Consider the following 19388-nt stretch of genomic DNA (forward strand, 5'->3'; position numbering starts at 1 on the left):
AGGTAGCTCTGTTCTGTATGGGGGCGGGGTGGATTTTATACCTCAAATTCCTTATCTGCCCTGACACTTCAAATCAGCCATCATTAGGGACTAGAGTGAACAGCGCCATGTTTCTACTTTGACTCCGCTTCCCTTTGCCACAGCTGTGCAGCAATTGGGGGCTTCGCAATGGAGCCCTCCTCGGCTCCCCACCTCCCTGTTTCCAGTAGGCAGCCATTTTTGTGGGTCCTACACACTCAAGGCACCAGGCTGCATGCGCAGCAGCGCCACCTACTGGCATTGCCTTTGCACACCGAGGCACGGAGCTCTAGTCACACGGATGAGTCTGTTAGTTTGGGAGTGTTAACTCTGAAACCTAATGATGGCTGCCAGCAGTGGGGTGACCCAGTGGAGTGGGAGATACGGGGGCCCTGTGCTTAATTCCCAGAATTATGAGACACTCTCCCCCCGCCCCAGCAAACTCTGAACCCCGACAATAACTAGTCAAAAGTAGAGCACAAGTAATCAAATTTAGTCCAGATAGTTGGCAAAAGCCCCCGTGCCCCATTCCCCACCCCCCTAAACCAGCCAGTCTCTGCCCTAGGGCCGGGTGGGAGCCGGCACCCCTTAGAGGGGACAGGCCCCTGCCCCCCCCCCCCCCCCCCCCGCCCCCGAGCCAGCCAGTCCCCGCCCCGGGGCCGGATGGGAGCCGGCACTCCCCAGAGGGGACAGGCCCCTGCCCCATTCCCTGCCCCCCGAGCCAGCCAGTGCCCGCCCTGGGGCCAGATGGGAGCTGGTGCCCCCTAGAGGGGACAGGCCCCTGCCCCATTCCCTGCCCCCCGAGCCAGCCAGTGCCCGCCCTGGGGCCAGATGGGAGCCGGCACCCCCCAGAGGGGACAGGCGCCTGCCCCATTCCCTGCACCCCTAAGAGGGGAGAGGCCCCGTCATGTTACACTGTCGCTCCTTGTACAACCCTCTCCACACCTCCTCCACCCTGCCCAGCGACACCCCATGCATCACGAAGGCCTCCGCGTACAGACACTGCTCGTCCCGCACGCCGTACACCCGGAATCGGTCGTCGTGCCGGTACCGCAGCCCGACAGCCAGCACCAGGAAGCCAAAGTAGACAGGGATGCGCTAGGAGGCCGTGGCGAGGACCGGAACGCTGGCCCTGGGCATGAGGAACCCGCCCCCGGAGGGGAAGTCGGGGTACGTGTCCTGGGGGAACAGGGTGGAGGACAGGCGATATTTCGTGCTTCTCATCACGGCCAAATGGTTCCGAATGTAGCTGTGGATGATGTGGGAGGCGTTGGGCGTCTGGCTCAGGTAGGCCACCATAGCGGGGGGGTTCACAAACTCATCATCGTCCCTTGGAGGAGGGAAAAGATGCTGGGGAGGGTGCAGCTGGGGGCCAGATGGCCTCGCCAGAACCGGGGAGAGAACCCAGGAGTCCTGGCTCCCAGCCCCCCCTGCTCTGACCCACCAGCCCCCACTCCCCTCCCAGAGCCGGGGAGAGAACCCAGGAGTCCTGGCTCCCAGCCCCCCCTGCTCTGACCCACCAGCCCCCACTCCCCTCCCGGAGCCAGGGAGAGAACCCAGGAGTCCTGGCTCCCAGCCCCCCCGCTCTAACCCACCAGCCCCCACTCCCTTCCCAGAGCCGTGGGGAGAACCCTGGAGTCCTGGCTCCCAGCCCCCCCTGCTCTAACCCACCAGCCCCCACTCCCCTCACAGAGCCGGGGAGAGAACCCAGGAGTCCTGGCTCCCAGCCCCCCCCTGCTGTAACCCACCAGCCCCCACTCCCCTCCCAGAGCTGGGGAGAGAACCCAGGAGTCCTGGCTCCGAATCTCCCCGCTCTAATCCATCAGCCCTGTGACAATGCGGTTCTGGCGGAACCCAACTGAGAGTGCCAACTCAGGACAAATTGCTCAAACAGGGCAGTTACAGCCCAAGGCTGGGGTTTTTTCCACCTCTAAGGCAAACCAAACCAGCCAGACTAAGAGGACTTCGGTCTCACCCCACTGGCTAACCACAAGTCACACAAGCAATTCCCTCAGACACTCCAGTTTCCCAGTATCACCACCAGTGCCACACGTTATGGGGACAAATGGTTATGAAAACCAAGACCCCAGTAAAAGAAAAAAGGTTCTTCTGATCCCCAAGGACCAAGCCCCAGACCCAGGTCAATATACAAATCAGATCTTACCCACAAATCACGCTGTTGCCAATCCTTTAGAATCTAAAATCTAAAGGTTTATTCATAAAAGGAAAAAGATAGAGATGAGAGTTAGAATTGGTTAAATGGAATCAATTACATACAGTAATGGCAAAGTTCTTGGTTCAGGCTTGCAGCAGCGATGGAATAAACTGCAGGTTCAAATCAAGTCTCTGGAACACATCCCCCGCTGGGATGGGTCCTCAGTCCTTTGTTCAGAGCTTCAGCTTGTAGCAAAGTCCCTCCAGAGATAAGAAGCAGGATTGAAGACCAGATGGAGATCAGGAATCAGCCTTTTATAGTCCTTTCCAGGTGTAAGAACACCTCTTTGTTCTTACTGTGGAAAATTACAGCAAAATGGAGCCTGGAGTCACATGGGCCAGTCCCTGCATACTTTGCTGAGTTACAAGGCATATTTGCCTTCTCTCAATGGGTCCATTGTATAGCTGATGGTCCTTAATGGGCCATCAAGCAGGCTAGGCAGAGCTAATCCCAGCTTCTCTGGGATGTCACCCGGAAGCATAGCAGAAGTTTGCCATACAGACAGTACAGAGCCAATATTCATAACTTCAACTACATCACTGATACACACATACAGACAGCATAATCATAACCAGTAAACCATAACCTTGTCTTAGACACCCCATTTGACCCCCTTTATACAAGATTTGGTGCCACTACAGGACCTTGGTTGCAACAATGATCTATATGGTCCCAGTTTATATCAATAACGTCACACCCCCAACGCAAAATTGATGCAGGAAGGGATGTCACAAACATCACTGACTGCATCCCAAGAGCTCCCCATCCTGGGTTCTGTCTCACTACAGTTAGTGTTGGGTTAGGAGCCGTATCCGTGTAGAACAGAAATGGTTCATCAAAGTCATGTTCAATAACATGACAATCTCTTTACAAACTCAAGGGAAAACTTAGTTAGAACAATAGTGGATTGGATCTGCTCTGGCAGCATCGTTCCTGTATGTCTCATGTGATCTTGCCCAGAGCTAAAGAAAACCACTACTTTATCCATACCAGCTCGGGCAAATGTTTGGAACCCAATTAACATCGAATAAATGCAGATATTAATGTTCTTCATAGTACAGGAATGTTGGCATTTAGCCATGAAAGCAATATGGTAGTGTGACTCAGTTTCCCTTTTCATACAGCACATTAGGTCTGGAATGTCTTTTCCCCTGTGGAAAGTTCCCATATTGTTTATAGGCATGAACTGTGAAACCCCAGTGTAACAAGGCCTTTTAACATAACGCTTGTTTTCATGTATTCCTTTTAACATGTTCAAGGGATTCTCCAAAAGATTAGGCACATTGTACATTTTTACAGTTCGTGGCAATAGCAACACATTCATTACAAAATTTACCATTAGCAATAACAACAAGTTCATTGCAAGTGTCCATCTACAGTCATGTTTGTCATGCCACACCTTTGGCTCAATACCATCGGGGTTTGGGCATTTTAGGGTTAACCTGTGGTTCTTCTTCGAGTGCTTGCTCATATCCATTCCATTAGGTGTGTGCGCGCCGCGTGCACGATCGTCGGAAGATTTTCTACCCTAGCAACACCGGCAGGTCGGCTGTGGAGCCCCCTAGAGTGGCGCCTTCATGGCGCTGAATATATACCCCAGCCGACCCGGCGCCCCCTCAGTTCCTTCTTACCGCCCCTGACGGTCGTTGGAACTGTGGAGCGCTGCTTAGCTGTTCTCCACTCTCCCTAGCTTAGTTAGTCATTCGCAGTTATAGTTATAGTTGTAGTTCTAGTGTTTATAGTTCAATAGTTAAATAGTTTTTAAAAGTTGTTCTAGTTGTTATAGTAGTTCAGGGGATTAAGGGGGTCGTCTCCCCCTTTCTCCCCCGGCCGCGGGGCCGGGCTCATGCCCAACGCTCTCGGCTTCAAGCAGTGCGCCTCCTGCGCTAAGCCTATGCCCACGAGCGACCCGCACGACTCCTGTCTGAAGTGCCTGGGAGAGTCCCATCAAACAGATAAGTGCAAGATCTGTAAGGCCTTCAGACCAAGGACCAAGAAGGAGCGGGACTTTCGGCTCCGGCAACTCCTGATGGAGGCGGCACTTAGTCCGGACGCTCCATCTACAAGCCAGGCCCCGGCACCTAGCGCCTCGGTGCGCAGTGCCCCGGCGGCACCGGCCATGCCGACCACGCGAGTGGCGTCGGACAAGCCTCCCCGGCACCGGACCTCGTCGGCACCGCAAGCACAGCAAGTGCCTCGGCGCCGGTCATTATCCCCAGGGCATAAAAAAGCCCATAAGACGGGGACCTCCGTGCCGAAGACGCCGGCTCCCCCAGTGCCGGGGGTAGAGCTGCGTCCGCCGGTGGAGCACCGGAAACAGGTGCCTCCAGCACCGTCGACTCCGGCTCCGAGGCCGTTGAGTCCGGTGCAGATAGCGTCTCCACCGAGACCGGCGGTGATACAGTGCCTCCCGTCGACTCCAGAGACCTTCGCGGCGGCGAGAGACTTAATAGCTCTCACGGAGCCGGCACCGCCCCAACCACCGGCACCGACGGCACCGTTGACTCGCCCGGTCCAGTCAAGGGGGAAACCTGCCTTGATGCGCCCTCCATCGCAAGGGCTGGAACCGCGACACCGGTCCAGGTCCCGAAGCAGGTCCCCACGCCGCTCGCAGTCCCGGCGCCGGATATCACCTCGGCACCGGTCGTACTCGCGGCCAAGATCTTCTTCGCGGCACCGCTCTACGTCTCGGCACCGCTATGATCGTCGGCACCGATCAACGTCGAGACGTAGTTCTCGGCACCGCTACGGTCGACGCTCGACGTCGAGAGGCCGCTCCCGGCACCGGGCATACTCCAGGTCCTCGTCGAGGTCCAGATCCGACTCCCGGCACCGACGAGGTCATCGGCACCGGTCGCGGTCCCGGCACCGATCGCCGGCACCGCGTAGAGATAGATCATCTCCGGACCGGCACCGTGCGGCACCGCAGCCCACGGGAATCGTCTTGACGCTCTCGGCACCGCCGTGGCCATCGAGATCGGTGTCTCGCTCCTCGGAGGACCTCTCGAGATCGGCATACCCCCCTCAGGGGCAAGCCGAGGAACAGGACTTGGGCCATTGGCAGGACATAACAGAGGACCATTCTCCTGGCCCATCTCACTGGTCGTTTTGGACCCCGTGGGCGTACCATCAGGCGCAAGGGGCTCCAATTGCTTCGACCTCTCGCTCGGGCCACTCCGTTAGAAGGGCCCCGGAGTCCACCATCTCTCGGCCTCCGCCAGGGGGCATGGAGGCTTCCGTGTCCGCACCACCTGACGCCCTGGACCCAAGCGCAGGTGATGCTCCGGCCCAGGAACAGGGAGACCAGGACCATCCCTTGGATCCTGTTCCACCGGAGGCATCTTCCTCTTCTTCTCCGGATGAGGCAGTGGCGGGCACATCGTGCACAGGTCCACCTCCAATAGATCTTCGGGCTCACCAGGATCTCCTGCGTAGGGTGGCCCGTAATATGGACCTGCAGGCGGAGGAGATAGTGGAGGTGCACGACCCCATCGTGAATATCCTCGGAGCGGATGCCCCATCGAGGGTGGCGTTACCCCTGATCCGCACGATACAAGCCAATGTATCTACGATATGGCAGACTCCTGCCTCTATCCCACCCACAGCGAGAGGGGTGGAAAGGAAATACTTTGTCCCGTCCAAAGACTACGGGTACTTGTATACCCACCCCCAGCCGTGTTCACTGGTGGTGGCATCAGTGAACGCAAGGGAGCGCCACGGTCAGCAGGCCGCAGCGCCCAAATCAAAGGAGGCTAAGCGCCTCGATTTATTCGGCCGTAAAGTTTACTCAGCCGGAGGGCTGCAACTTAGAGCGGCTAACCAGCAGGCGCTCTTGAGCCGCTATAGCTTTAACTCCTGGAACTCTATGGGGAAGTTCAAGGAGTTGGTTCCCCAAGAGTCCAGGGAGGAGTTTGGAGCCCTGGTAGAGGAGGGTAAGAAGGTGGCTCGGACCTCCTTACAGGCCTCCTTAGACATAGCGGACTCTGCTGCGAGAACCCTGGCCTCAGGTATCGCTATGCGGAGGATCTCCTGGCTCCAGGTTTCGGGTTTGCCTCAGGAACTGCAGCAAACCCTGCAGGATCTACCCTTCGAAGGACAAGGGTTGTTTTCAGAAAAGACGGACTCTCGCCTGCAGAGCCTCAAGGACTCCAGGACGATCATGCGTTCCTTGGGGATGCATGTTGTGGGCCCTCAGCGCAGGCCATTTAGACCGCAGCCTCAGCGCTTCTACCCCCCCCCCGCCTCGTCAGAGACAGGACTCGACCCGGAGGCGAGGACGAGGTGGTAGAAGAAGGTGGACCGGCCCTCAACCCGGTCAGAACCAGGGGCCACCTAGACCACCTTCAGGCCCCAGGCAGAACTTTTGAAGGTGCGGTCGAGGACGGCGCCCCAGTCATCCCCCAGGATCCAGCCCCCTCCTTTCGGGATCGCCTTTCCCATTTCCACCATGCCTGGTCCCTTATAACCTCGGACCGTTGGGTCCTTCGCACGGTGGACAGGGGATACGCTATCCAGTTTTCTTCAATCCCCCCCTCCTCCCCCCCTTCCCCGTCCCTCTTCAGGGACCCTTCTCACGAGCAACTTCTTATACAGGAGGTTTCCACGCTCCTTGCTATGGGGGCCATAGAGGAGGTTCCAGTGGAGTTAAGGGGCAGGGGATTCTATTCCCGTTACTTCCTCATTCCCAAGTCCAAAGGAGGTCTGCGACCCATCTTGGACTTGCGCGGACTCAACAAATTCGTAGTAAAGTTGAAGTTCCGCATGGTCTCTCTGGGGGCCATTATCCCTTCCCTCGATCCTGGAGACTGGTTCGCCGCCCTCGACATGAAAGACGCATACTTTCACATCGCAATTTACCCGCCTCACAGACGCTTCCTGCGATTCGTGGTAAGCAGGGTGCACTACCAATTTGCAGTCCTTCCCTTCGGCCTATCCTCGGCCCCAAGAGTGTTCACGAAATGTATGGCTGTCGTGGCAGCGTACCTTCGTCGGCAAGGGATACAGGTGTTCCCGTACCTAGACGACTGGCTGGTACGCGGTCGCACCAAAGAGCAAGTTCGAGCTCACGTCCACATAATAGTGCACACATTCAACGAGTTGGGCATCCTACTCAACAAGGACAAATCCACTCTAGAACCTACCCAGAGAATAGAATTCATCGGCGCAGTTCTAGACTCCAGACGTGCACAAGCCATCCTGCCAGACAATCGCTTTTGCACCATCACGAGCCTCATTCAAGGACTCAAGGCCTTCCCAACTACCACGGTGAGGTCGTGCCTCACCCTGCTGGGTCACATGGCTTCCTGCACGTACGTAACCAGGCATGCCAGACTTCGGCTTCGCCCACTCCAGACCTGGGTGTCATCGATATACCGCCCACATCGGGACAGCCTGAACATGGTGGTCACGGTCCCGAACTCAGTCCTGACCTCCCTCACATGGTGGCTAGACCACAAGGTGGTTTGCGAGGGGATGCCATTTCACGCCCCACAACCCTCTCTGCACCTGGTCACAGACGCTTCATCTCTGGGTTGGGGCGCCCATCTCAACGAACACCATACCCAGGGCCTGTGGACTGCATCCCAGCTAGCCCTGCACATCAATGTTCGGGAACTGATGGCGGTGCGCCTGGCGTGCCAGGCATTTCTCAATCTCCTACGTGGCCGCTGTGTGTTAGTTCTCATCGACAACACCACCGCCATGTTTTACATCAACAAGCAAGGAGGAGCACGTTCGTCAATTCTATGCCAAGAGGCCATTCGCCTGTGGGACTTCTGCATCGCCCACTCAATCCATCTCACGGCATCGTTCCTCCCTGGAGTCCAGAACACTCTGGCGGACCGACTCAGCAGGTCCTTTCAAACGCACGAGTGGTCTATCCGTCCGGACATCATACATTCCGTTTTCCAGAAGTGGGGGTTTCCCCAGATAGACCTGTTTGCATCTCGAGACAACAGGAAGTGCCACGTGTTCTGCTCCCTGCAAGGTCGAGCTCCGGGCTCCCTCTCGGATGCGTTCCTCCTTCCCTGGAAAGACCACCTGTTCTATGCCTTCCCTCCGTTTCCTCTGGTCCACAAGGTACTGCTCAAATTGCGCAGAGACCAGGCACAGGTGATTCTGATCGCCCCAGCGTGGCCGAGACAAAATTGGTACACCACACTGTTGGAGCTCTCGGTTCAGACACCGATCCCGCTTCCATTATGCCCGGATCTCATCTCTCAGGACCACGGCCGCCTGCGTCACCCCGACCTGCAATCACTCCACCTCACGGCGTGGCTGCTCCATGGTTCACCCAGGCAGAGCAGCAGTGCTCGCACTCTGTCCAACAGATTCTGCTGAGCAGTAGGAAGCCCTCAACACGGACCACGTACCTGGCCAAGTGGAAGCGGTTCTCCTGTTGGTGCGAACAACGAGCCACGTCCCCGTTGCACGCACCTATTCCTCTCATATTGGAATATCTCCTCTCCCTAAAACAGCAAGGGTTGGCGATATCTTCAATTAGAGTTCACCTGGCCGCTATATCGGCCTTTCACCCAGGAGAACTCGCGTCCTCGGTATTTTCTAACCCGATGGTCGTTAGATTCCTTAAGGGCTTAGACCGGATGTACCCACAACAACGTCAGCCCGTTCCGACGTGGGACCTCAACCTGGTTCTCTCCAAGCTCACAGGTCCTCCATTCGAGCCACTGGCCACCTGTTCACTTCTGTACCTATCCTGGAAGACAGCCTTCCTCGTAGCCATCACCTCAGCAAGGCGCGTTTCTGAACTCAGGGCGCTTACATCCGAGCCCCCTTACACAGTTTTCCATAAGGATAAAGTGCAGCTTCGCCCACATCCTGCTTTTCTCCCTAAGGTGGTTTCTCCTTTTCATATCAACCAGGATATATTTCTCCCGGTCTTTCATCCTAAACCACATGCTACTCGCCAGGATCAACGTTTGCATTCTCTGGACGTACGCAGGGCCCTGGCTTTCTATATTGACCGCACAAGGCACTTTAGAAAGACGACGCAACTCTTCGTTGCAGTGGCCGACCGAATGAAAGGCTCACCGGTCTCCTCACAACGCCTATCCTCCTGGATTACGTCTTGCATCCGGACTTGCTATGACCTGGCAGGTGTCTCAGCACCGCACATCACCGCTCACTCCACGAGGGCCCAAGCTTCCTCGACGGCTTTCCTGGCGCAAGTTCCAATCCAGGACATTTGTAGAGCTGCGGTTTGGTCGTCAGTCCACACGCTTACAGAACACTATGCACTAGTGCAGCAGTCCAGGGACGATGCTGCCTTTGGATCAGCGGTTTTGCACACAGCAATGTCTCACTCCGACCCCACCACCTAAGTTGGGCTTGGGAGTCACCTAATGGAATGGATATGAGCAAGCACTCGAAGAAGAAAAGACGGTTACTCACCGTTGTAACTGTTGTTCTTCGAGATGTGTTGCTCATATCCATTCCAAACCCGCCCCCCGTCCCCACTGTCGGAGTAGCCGGCAAGAAGGAACTGAGGGGGCGCCGGGTCGGCTGGGGTATATATTCAGCGCCATGAAGGCGCCACTCTAGGGGGCTCCACAGCCGACCCGCCGGTGTTGCTAGGGTAGAAAATCTTCCGACGATCGTGCACGCGGCGCGCACACACCTAATGGAATGGATATGAGCAACACATCTCGAAGAACAACAGTTACAACGGTGAGTAACCGTCTTCTTCCCTTTGCAAAATTCAGTTTTCTCTTTCCTCCTTGTCCTGCAGGATCAAACCCTGATTTCTCTTGCTTAACAGAATTCACTGGCTGATGGGGTGGGCCCTCTGTGCTAACAGCTATTAGCAAGTCCTTCCCCTCCCAGCCAGACAAGTAATTTGCACTACCCCAGACCAGAGCCAGTCCACCAGTTTTCATATTCGTAACTGCTCATTTCCAAGGCTGGACTCTGTCTTAAAGAGATTTAAATTTTATTAGAGAATATTTAAAAAATAAAAATGGTACAAACAATTTGAGGAGTCAGTTGTCAGTCATTGGGGGGAACATACAGAGTATGGGGGGGATGTTGTTACGTTGCGGTTGGCAGCACACATAATACATACAGGCTGTAGTGTCCCCAATGGGGGGGTGGGCGAGATCAAGACACAGTTGATAGTCGGTGAGGGTCAATCATCCACACATGGGGTACAAATAGCCATAGGTACAAGTAGGTGGGTTGGGTGATGGTGATGGGGCAACCCTCATGAGGTGGGATTCAGTTACGTTGGGTAGGTTTGGGATTCAGGGGAAAGAAGCCCTGCAGGGGGGGGGGGGTGTTAATAGGTCCCTTCCCCCTTGCGGGTGGGCAGGGTCCCCTCGGCTCACTCTCGTTATCGGCGGTGGCCAATGGGGTTGGGTGGGTTCAGGGCTGGGGCGGGGAGATATGGGTCCCTTCCCCCTTGCGAGTGGGCAAAGTCTTCCTGGCTCGCTCTCGGCACCGGTAGCGGCCGGTGAGGTTGGCAAATCCAAAGAGTCTGCGGGTGAGAGTCGGCTTGCTCTCCCCGGCATCCTCAAGCATTTAGCCATAAAACTACTCTGCTCTGACACACCAGTAACCAAATCTGTCCTCAAACCCTGAAGCACAAACTGCTCATTTAAAGAATCAGAAAGGAGACATTCCTGTTCCAACCCCATTGTCTCCCCAACAAGTTGGCCCCACACAGCCACTTGGTTATAGGGCTGCCTCAATTCCTTAACAACTTTTACTTCCTCTGAGACCTTCTCAAAGCTCCCCACACTGCATCTTTCGAAAGGGAAGTCAGTGGATCCATTCACCACAGACAATTTTTGGCTGCTAGGAACTGAAACTTCCTTGATTAAATCACGCTCACACCCTTCCGTTGCAGGGAACTGCTTGCACCGATTACCACGACGATTCCTTTTTCCTGCAAAAAGAACAGGAGGACTTGTGGCACCTTAGAGACTAACACATTTATTAGAGCATAAGCTTTCGTGGACTACAGCCCACTTCTTCGGATGCAGAAGTGGGCTGTAGTCCACGAAAGCTTATGCTTTTCCTGTTCTTTTTGCGGATACAGACTAACACGGCTGCTACTCTGAAACCTGTCCTTTTTCCTGGAGCTTTTCTAAGCAGCAAATCACCCCTCACAGAAATTCTGCCCTTACCCTCTTCACCCAGGGCTTGCTCTAAAGGAACACTTGTCTGAGCAACAACAGACTTTGTCTGGGTCTTACTTACATTCAGGATCACCTTTGGCCCATCTGGCAGATTTCTACACAATCCCCTTTCAGGCAAACCCATAGACTCACTAGATGAAAGGTCAGAAGCATTCTCCTTTCCTTTGCCACACGTAAGCTTAGGAATTTTTTCCTTTTTGCTACAAGTTGTTAAACTGTCCGTAGGTACCACCACCAAATTACCTTTCTGCTCTCCTTGTGCCCTGGCTAGGGTATCACCCTGATCAGACAGAGTTGTTACACCCTTCTCCAACCACACACGAGCAACAGGCAAAATACAAGCACCAGAATTGTCTGGTCTCTGGGATTTTGCTAAGACACTAACTGGATGCAACCTAGTTACGGTGCCATCCTCCCCAGCAGACACAGACTTAGGACCATTCCCTTCCTGGGCTTTAGTTGAATCCAGAACCAACTCTGAGACAACTGCACTATTCTCAACCATCACAGGCTGAAAGGCACCTTCTGTCTGCTCCACAGACAAAGAAGAGTTGGAGACGCATTTTCCTTTACTAGACATACTGTCTGGGATTTCATTTCCCTTGTCCCAGCACACCGGGCTGTTCACAGACAACTGCCTGGAGACTGGGGTAGCTTCCTCCATAGGCAAGTCAACACCCCTGACCGACACAGGCACATTTCCTTCACTGTCGCTATTCTTCGCACAGGAAACAGATAAGGTATAGGGACACTCATCTTCCACTCTCCTTGCCTTCCCAAACTGCTGACTAGATAAAGCCATCAGCTCACAAGACTGCCTAGGCTCATCCAAAATCTCCTTGTTCTCCTCTCCCTTCGCTTGATCTAATTCCAGATTTACTTCTGAGACATTAGACAGACATTCAGAAACTTCATTCACAGCCAAACAGCTACTTTCCAAAAACAAACTTTTGGAGAAACCCTCCATAGGCACAACCTTAGGATCAATCCTCTCTTGTGCCTGGTTTGTGTTCACTTGACTGACCATAGCTTTAATATCATTTCCAATCATAATATCCTTAGGGACTGTGTCTTTTACTCCCACAACCATGGTGCCCCCCAATCCCTTCCATTTCAGGTGGATTTTAGCCAAAGGCACCCTGACAAAATACTTAGATAAGGCTACAACAGTTACATCTTCACCTGGCAAATAATCTTCCTCCCTGACAAGACTTGCTTTAACCAGAGTAATATCTGCTGCGGTGTCCCTCCATGCCATACACCTCACTCCATTCACTTCTGCACTGCTAATAAACTCTGCGTTATTTCCCCCATATTTAGCTTTAATGTGAGTTTTAAGGTCAAATTCTTCAGAGACCACAAAACAGCATTTGCACACAGGGCACCAATGCTGGGCTCTGTGTGGCTTGCCTGTGAGTTTACAACAACAGGGTTAGCATTGGCCGTGGCATTTGGGGTTGCTGGTTTTGGGCTGCCCTTCAGTGTCGGGCAGTCTGGTCTCATGTGGCCCAGGATACCACAGTGATAGCATGTAACCTGTTCCGTCCTGGGATGTGAGTTCCTACCCTCCAGGCCCCCTTGAACTCCTTTAGAAGAGTCAGGTTTATTTTTAAATCCTTCCCTCCTCTTGAACTGGGGAGAATGGTGATTAGTTTTCCCCGGGGTTTTACACCCTTCTCGAGCCCTGTTTTGGGTATGGGCATCCGCAATCTCTGCCGCCCGTAGGACTGACTCAGGGTCCCTGTCACACACAGCTGCTCTCACACTGTCCGGCACAATGTCTAAGAACTGTTCCAAAGTTATTAAATCCAGCAGTTTTTCAAAACTCCCATGCGCCTTGGCTCCCATAACCCACTTTTTAACAAAACCCATCAGCTTATGAGCACATTCCACAAAAGTACAATCCTGATCCCAAAGGACCAAGCCCCAGACTCAGGTCAATATACAAATCAGATCTTACCCACAAATCACGCTGTTGCCAATCCTTCAGAATCTACAATCTAAAGGTTTATTCATAAAAGGAAAAAGATAGAGATGAGAGTTAGAATTGGTTAAATGGAATCAATTACATACAGTAATGGCAAAGTTCTTGGTTCAGGCTTGTAGCAGCGATAGAATAAACTGCAGGTTCAAATCAAGTCTCTGGAACATCCCCAGCTGGGATGGGTCCTCAGTCCTTTGTTCAGAGCTTCAGCTTGTAGCAAAGTCCCTCCAGAGGTATGAAGCAGGACTGAAGAACAGATGGAGATCAGGAATCAGCCTTTTATAGTCCTTTCCAGGTGTAAGGACACCTCTTTGTTCTTACTGTGGAAAATTACAGCAAAATGGAATCTGGAGTCACATGGGCCAGTCCCTGCATACTTTGCTGAGGTGCAAGGCGTATCTGCCTTCTCTCAATGGGTCCATTGTATAGCTGATGGTCCTTAATGGGCCATCAAGCAGGCTAGGCAGAGCTAATCTCAGCTTGTCTGGGATGTCACCCAGAAGCATAGCATAAGTTTGCCATACAGACAGTACAGAGCCAATATTCATAACTTCAACTACAAAACTGATACACACATATAGACAGCATAATCATAACCAGCCAACCATAACCTTGTCTTAGACACCCCATTTGACCCCCTTTATATACGATTTGGGTGCCACTACGGGACCTTGGTTGCAACAATGATCTATATGGTCCCAGTTTATGTCAATAACGTCACAGGCTCCCAGCCCCCCTGCTCTAACCCACCATCCCCCACTCCCGTTCCCGAGCCAGGGAGAGAACCCAGGAGTCCTGGCTCCCAGCCCCCCCTGCTCTAACCACCAGCCCCCACTCCCCTCCCAGAGCCGGGGAGAGAACCCAGGAGTCCTGGCTCTAAGCTCCCCTGCTCTAACTACTACATTCCCTCCATCAGCCGAGGTGAGAACCCAGGTGTCCTGCAGTTCCTTCAAAGACAGTAACTCCACTCAATGTGGCCGACATTTCGCCCTGTTACATGAGGCTCCGGGGTCGGGGCTCCGGTGTCCCCTGGCAAACACATGCGGGAAAAGGTTGAAAAAACGGTTTTCAGTGAAATTCTGGCAAGTGACAGAGACGCTGTATCTGGACAGGGTCTGGTCCGGCGTTGATTTTCCTCGCGCCCCGACAAGCGGCGTTCTCAGACCCCAAAGCCGGGGTCACGTCACTGCTTCCCTCCCGGCCGAGTGCGGAAGAAATCAGTGGGAACACAACCCCTCCGGCTGGGGAGAGATTGATCCAAGCGACCGTGCTCTTGTCTGAACCCACAATGGATGAGATTCAAGCAATGGGGCCAGAACGTCCCAAATCAAAACTTCGAGTCTGAGACAGTATTGAGTAATAAGCGGCCGATCCGCGACGCCTGGTCTGTTCCCCGCCAGGGCGTCTGGGGTCGGAAAAAAGTCCCCACACAATATATTTGCAATTTGCTTGATCGAAATGGATGCGACACGCACACCCCTCGAGTCCGGGACAAAGGCCGCTTGCTCCCTTCAGCGACCGGACATTAGAGACATCCTGTGGGCAGATGTGTCCGCCCCGTCTCCAAAAAGATCAATTGGGATTGGGAAAGGCTCAGAAAAGGGCAACAAAACTGATTCGCGGTCAGGAACAGCTGCCGTGTGAGGAGAGATTAATCAGACTGGGACTTTTCAGCTTGGAAAAGAGACGACTAAGGGGGGATGGGATAGAGGTCTATAAAATCATGACGAGTGTAGAGAAAGTAAATAAGGACCCGGGCGGGGTCCTGGGGGAGCCAGAGGGCCCTGCCCCCCAACTCCGCAGTCAGACGTGACTCTCAGCCAGCCGGGAGAACAAAAGGTTTATTAGTCGACAGGATCACAGCGTAGGGCAGAGCTTGTTAGCACAGAAATCAGTGACTTTCAGCTAAGTCCATCTTGGGGAGTCCTGGCCCAGATGCCCCAGATTCCCCCTTCTTCCAGTCCCCCCACGCAGACTGCCAGCCTCCAGCCACCCCTCCTCTGACACCCCCCTTCGCTCCTCCTCCTTGTCTTGCTTCTGGGCAAAAGGTGTCACCTGGTCGCACCCCCCTTCTCGGTCTCAGGTTACACCAGTACAAACAGCTGGGCAGCCTCACCTGCCCCAGGGTCTCAGCAAAATCACACCCCCGATTCCCACCCCCGAAGTGTTGGTGCAGCACACAGGGAAACTGAGGCATGCCCCGTATTCGTCTAGGACAGTCAGACTCACAAGCAACATAAGATGAATAAAACCCGACTGCATCACAGGTGGGGCCAGGGAGGGGGAGTTTGGGGTGCAGACAGGCTGCCCCCGGCTGGGGCCAGAGAGGAGGACCCCCCTAGTCCTCTGCCCCCCAGCAGCAGCGAGCTCCAGGGGAGGGGCTCCTCCTTCCCCCCCGGGCAGCACACGTGGCCTCCTCCCCTGCTGTGCCCCTCACCGTAGCCTCTTGCCGTTCACATTGGCGTCTGCCGCGCATCGCTCAAGGTTCGTCTGGGTGGGTTTGGCCAACGTGACCGACCTGGTGGGTGAGAGCAGAGGGCCTGGGAGCCAGGACTCCTGGGTCCTACATTGAGTCTTGACCTGCCCATAAATGGTGTGAACTTGTTTCTTTATCACACCACAGCCTGTTTTGTGTCTGCATTTCTTTCCCTTGGGCACCCGGATGCTGACGCTGCTGCTGCTGCTGATGATGATGATCGGGGGGGAGGGGGGTTGGCTCTTTCACACCGTGAGGATCCAGTTGAGGCAGACCCCGCAGGCCGGCCCAGGCCCGGCTCGGTGGAGCTGAGCGACGGGACCTTCACCTTCCGCTTGGATTTCGCCGCCTTCCAGGCCGAGTTCCCCCAGCTGCAGAGCTACCGGTGCCGGGAGCTGATCCAAGGGGACGGGGTTTGCACCGGGCCCCCGGGGCCGCCCCTGCTGCTCCTGGCCGTGAAATCCCACCCAGCGTCCAGCGCCAGACGGGCCACCGCCCGCCGCACGTGGGCCCGGCCCAGGGTCCTGGGGGGCTACCGGGTCCGAGCCGTCTTCCTCGTGGGGGTGTCCCCCGACCCCCGGCACCTGGCCCTGCTGGAGTGGGAGAGCGGGGAGTTTGGGGACGTGGTGCTGTGGGATTTCGCCGAGAGCCACCACAACCTGTCGCTCAAGGAGCGCTGCTTCCTGCGCTGGGTGGGGGCGCGCTGCGGGCAGGCGGATTTCATCTTCAAAGGTGAGCCCGGACGCCTGGGTTCTCTCCCAGGCTCTGGGAGGGGAGTGGGGGCTGGCGGGTCAGAGCAGGGGGAGCTGGGAGCCAGGACGCCTGGGTTCTCTCCCCGGCTCTGGGAAGGGAGTGGGGGCTGGTGGGTTAGAGCAGGAAGGGTGGGAGCCAGGACGCCTGGGTTGTCTCCCGGGCTCTGGGAGGGGAGTGGGGGCTGGTGGTTAGAGCGGGGGGGCTGTGAGCCAGGACTCCTGGGTTCTCTCCCCGGCTCTGGGAGTGGGGTGGGGGCTGGTGGGTTAGAGCAGGAAGGGTGGGAGCCAGGACTCCTGGGTTCTCTCCCCGGCTCTGGGAGTGGGGTGGGGGCTGGTGGGTTAGAGCAGGAAGGGTGGGAGCCAGGACTCCTGGGTTCTCTCCCTGGCTCTGGGAGTGGGGTGCGGGCTGGTGGGTTAGAGCAGGGGGGGCTGGGAGCCAGGACTCCTGGGTTCTCTCCCTGGCTCTGGCGAGGCCATCTGGCCCCCAGCTGCACCCTCCCCAGCATCTTTTCCCTCCTCCAGGGGACGACGAGGCGTTTGTGAACCCCCCCGCTATGGTGGCCTACCTGGGCCTAACCCTAACCCTAACGCCTCCCACGTCATCCACGGCAACATGCAGGGCCAAGCAGTCCTGTTCAGAGGGGGGAAATATCGCGTCTCCTCTGCCCTGTTCCCCCAGGACACGTCCCCTGATTTCCCCTCCAGGGGCGGGTTCCTCATGCCCAGGGCCAGGATCCCGGCCCTGGCCTTGGTTTCCGAGCGCATCCCCGTCTTCCTGCTGGATGACGTCTACTTCGGCTTCCTGGTGCTGGCTGCCGGGCTGCGGTACCGGCACGACGACCGATTCCGGGTGTACGGCGTGCGGGATGAGCAGTGTCTGTACGCGGAGGCTTTCATGGTGCATGGGGTGTCACTGGACAGTGTGGAGGGAGTTGTACGAGGAGCCACGGTGCAAAGTGACGTGGCCCCTCCCCTCTTAGGGATGCAGGGAATGGGGCAGGGGCCTGTCCCCTCTAGGGGGCGCCAGCTCCCATCCGGCCCCAGAACGAGGACTGGCTGGCTCAAGGGGGCGGGGAATGGGGATTGGGGCCTTTCCCCTCTAGGGGGCACCAGCCACGGGGGACTGGCTGGGTGAGTGTGATGCTCTACACCACGGGGGAACCCCACTGCAACTTGAGACCATTGCTCCTTGTTCTGTCATCTGCCACCACCGAGAACAGCCGAGCTCCATCCTCTTTGGAACCCCCCTTCAGGTAGTTGAAAGCTTCTGTCGAATCGCCCCTCATTCTTCTCTTCTGCAGACTAAACAATCCCAGTTCCCTTGTGACAGATTACAGGATCTGTTTTGGGGCGGAGATGACGGGGCACACCAAGGGTCTACATTTTAAAGCGTTCTTGATAAAATAATAGACTCACAGCGGAGAGCGCTGGGAACGCTCCCACGTCGCTCGGGGAAAGAAAGAGAATGGTAGTGCTCCCGGGCCCTAACCCACTTTCATACTCACCCTCGCACGACCCCGACTGGCCAAGTCTGGGGGTAACGTCAGGAGAAGAGCGGACGGGAGTGTTGTCCTGGGCCCAGGGCGTCCAGGTCGGCTGTTGCTCTCCAAATTGCTCCAGGTCTCAGGAGGCTTTTAAGTCCTCGGGGGAGGGGGGGGGGCGTGCTCCGTTCAGGGAGCCCTCTGTGCCAGTCCAAACCGGCTTTCTGTGGTCTCTTCAACGTTCCCGAAACAGACCAGTCCCAGGGACACGAGGCTCGGCTCCCCTTTTCGCTGTCTCGTCGGTGTTTTCCATCCCTGCAGCCCCTAGACTTTGTTTTCCTTCCTGCTGGCAGCTGGATTTCTCTTTCTCACGGCCTCTTGGGCACATTCAAGCCCCCGTCTTTCTTGGCTGTCAGCCAAGTCTCAGTTGGGCGCAGTGTCCTTGGGCGGGGGCCAGAGTCTTATCTTTGCACTGAGTTTGGTAGCTGCAGTGTTGAGTTAATCCGTTCTCTGCTCTTTTCTTCTTCTTCCCCCCCTTGTCGCCCTCATGTAACCTACAAAGGAAAGTTCCCCTCTCCACTCACACACCTTTAACCCTCCCCAAAATGCTTTGCGATGCTTGCAACAGCGTTAGCAATATACGATGCTGCTCTGCCTTCCCAGGGGACTCCCTAAGGGGGGGCATTGGGTTGTGACACCCTTATAAAATGATTGGGGGGGATCCAATGCAAAGTTTGTCGTGTCGGGTGTCTGCGGCAGGCTCATGCTGCACTGAACATTGTTGTTATCGTTATGTTGTGGCTATAAGTTCATGTCGACAGTTCTGAGGGTGAACATGAGTCCTCATGGCTTAAAGTCCTCCTGACTGGAAAAAGGCGAATGTAGTGCCCGTCTTTAAAAAAGGGAAGAAGGAGGATCCGGGGAACTACAGGCCAGTCAGCCTCACCTCAGTCCCTGGGAAAATCATGGAGCAGGTCCTCAAGGAATCAATTCTGAAGCACTTTGAGGAGAGGAAAGTGATCAGGAACAGTCAGCATGGATTCACGAAGGGGAAGTCGTGCCTGACTAACCTAATTGCCTTCTATGATGAGATTACTGGCTCTGTGGATGAGGGGAAAGCAGTGGACGTGTTATTCCTTGACTTTAGCAAAGCTTTTGATACGGTCTCCCACAGTATTCTTGCCGGCAAGTTAAAAAACGGCTCCATGTCTAGTTGGCAGCCGGTTTCAAGCGGAGTGCCCCAAGGGTCGGTCCTGGGGCCGGTTTTGTTCAATATCTTCATTAATGATCTGGAGGATGGCGTGGAC

At 55.4% G+C, this 19388-nt stretch overlaps 1 protein-coding gene and 1 pseudogene across 1 annotated transcript in view; both read left to right on the top strand.

Moving 5' to 3' along the window:
• Positions 1-14660: 14660 nt before the first annotated feature.
• LOC112061351 (acetylgalactosaminyl-O-glycosyl-glycoprotein beta-1,3-N-acetylglucosaminyltransferase-like) lies at positions 14661-17801 on the top strand (annotated as a pseudogene).
• The window catches only part of LOC101939265 (N-acetyllactosaminide beta-1,3-N-acetylglucosaminyltransferase 4-like), a 54715-nt gene continuing 52681 nt past the window's right edge, over positions 17355-19388 (top strand). Inside the window, exon 1 of the mRNA XM_065569054.1 lies at positions 17355-17479. The gene's annotated coding sequence lies outside the window, so the exon portion shown is untranslated. The remainder of the gene's footprint in view (positions 17480-19388) is intronic.

The sequence above is a fragment of the Chrysemys picta genome, chromosome 16 (assembly GCF_011386835.1).
Source record: "Chrysemys picta bellii isolate R12L10 chromosome 16, ASM1138683v2, whole genome shotgun sequence".
In the NCBI taxonomy this organism is placed as follows: Eukaryota; Metazoa; Chordata; order Testudines; family Emydidae; genus Chrysemys; species Chrysemys picta.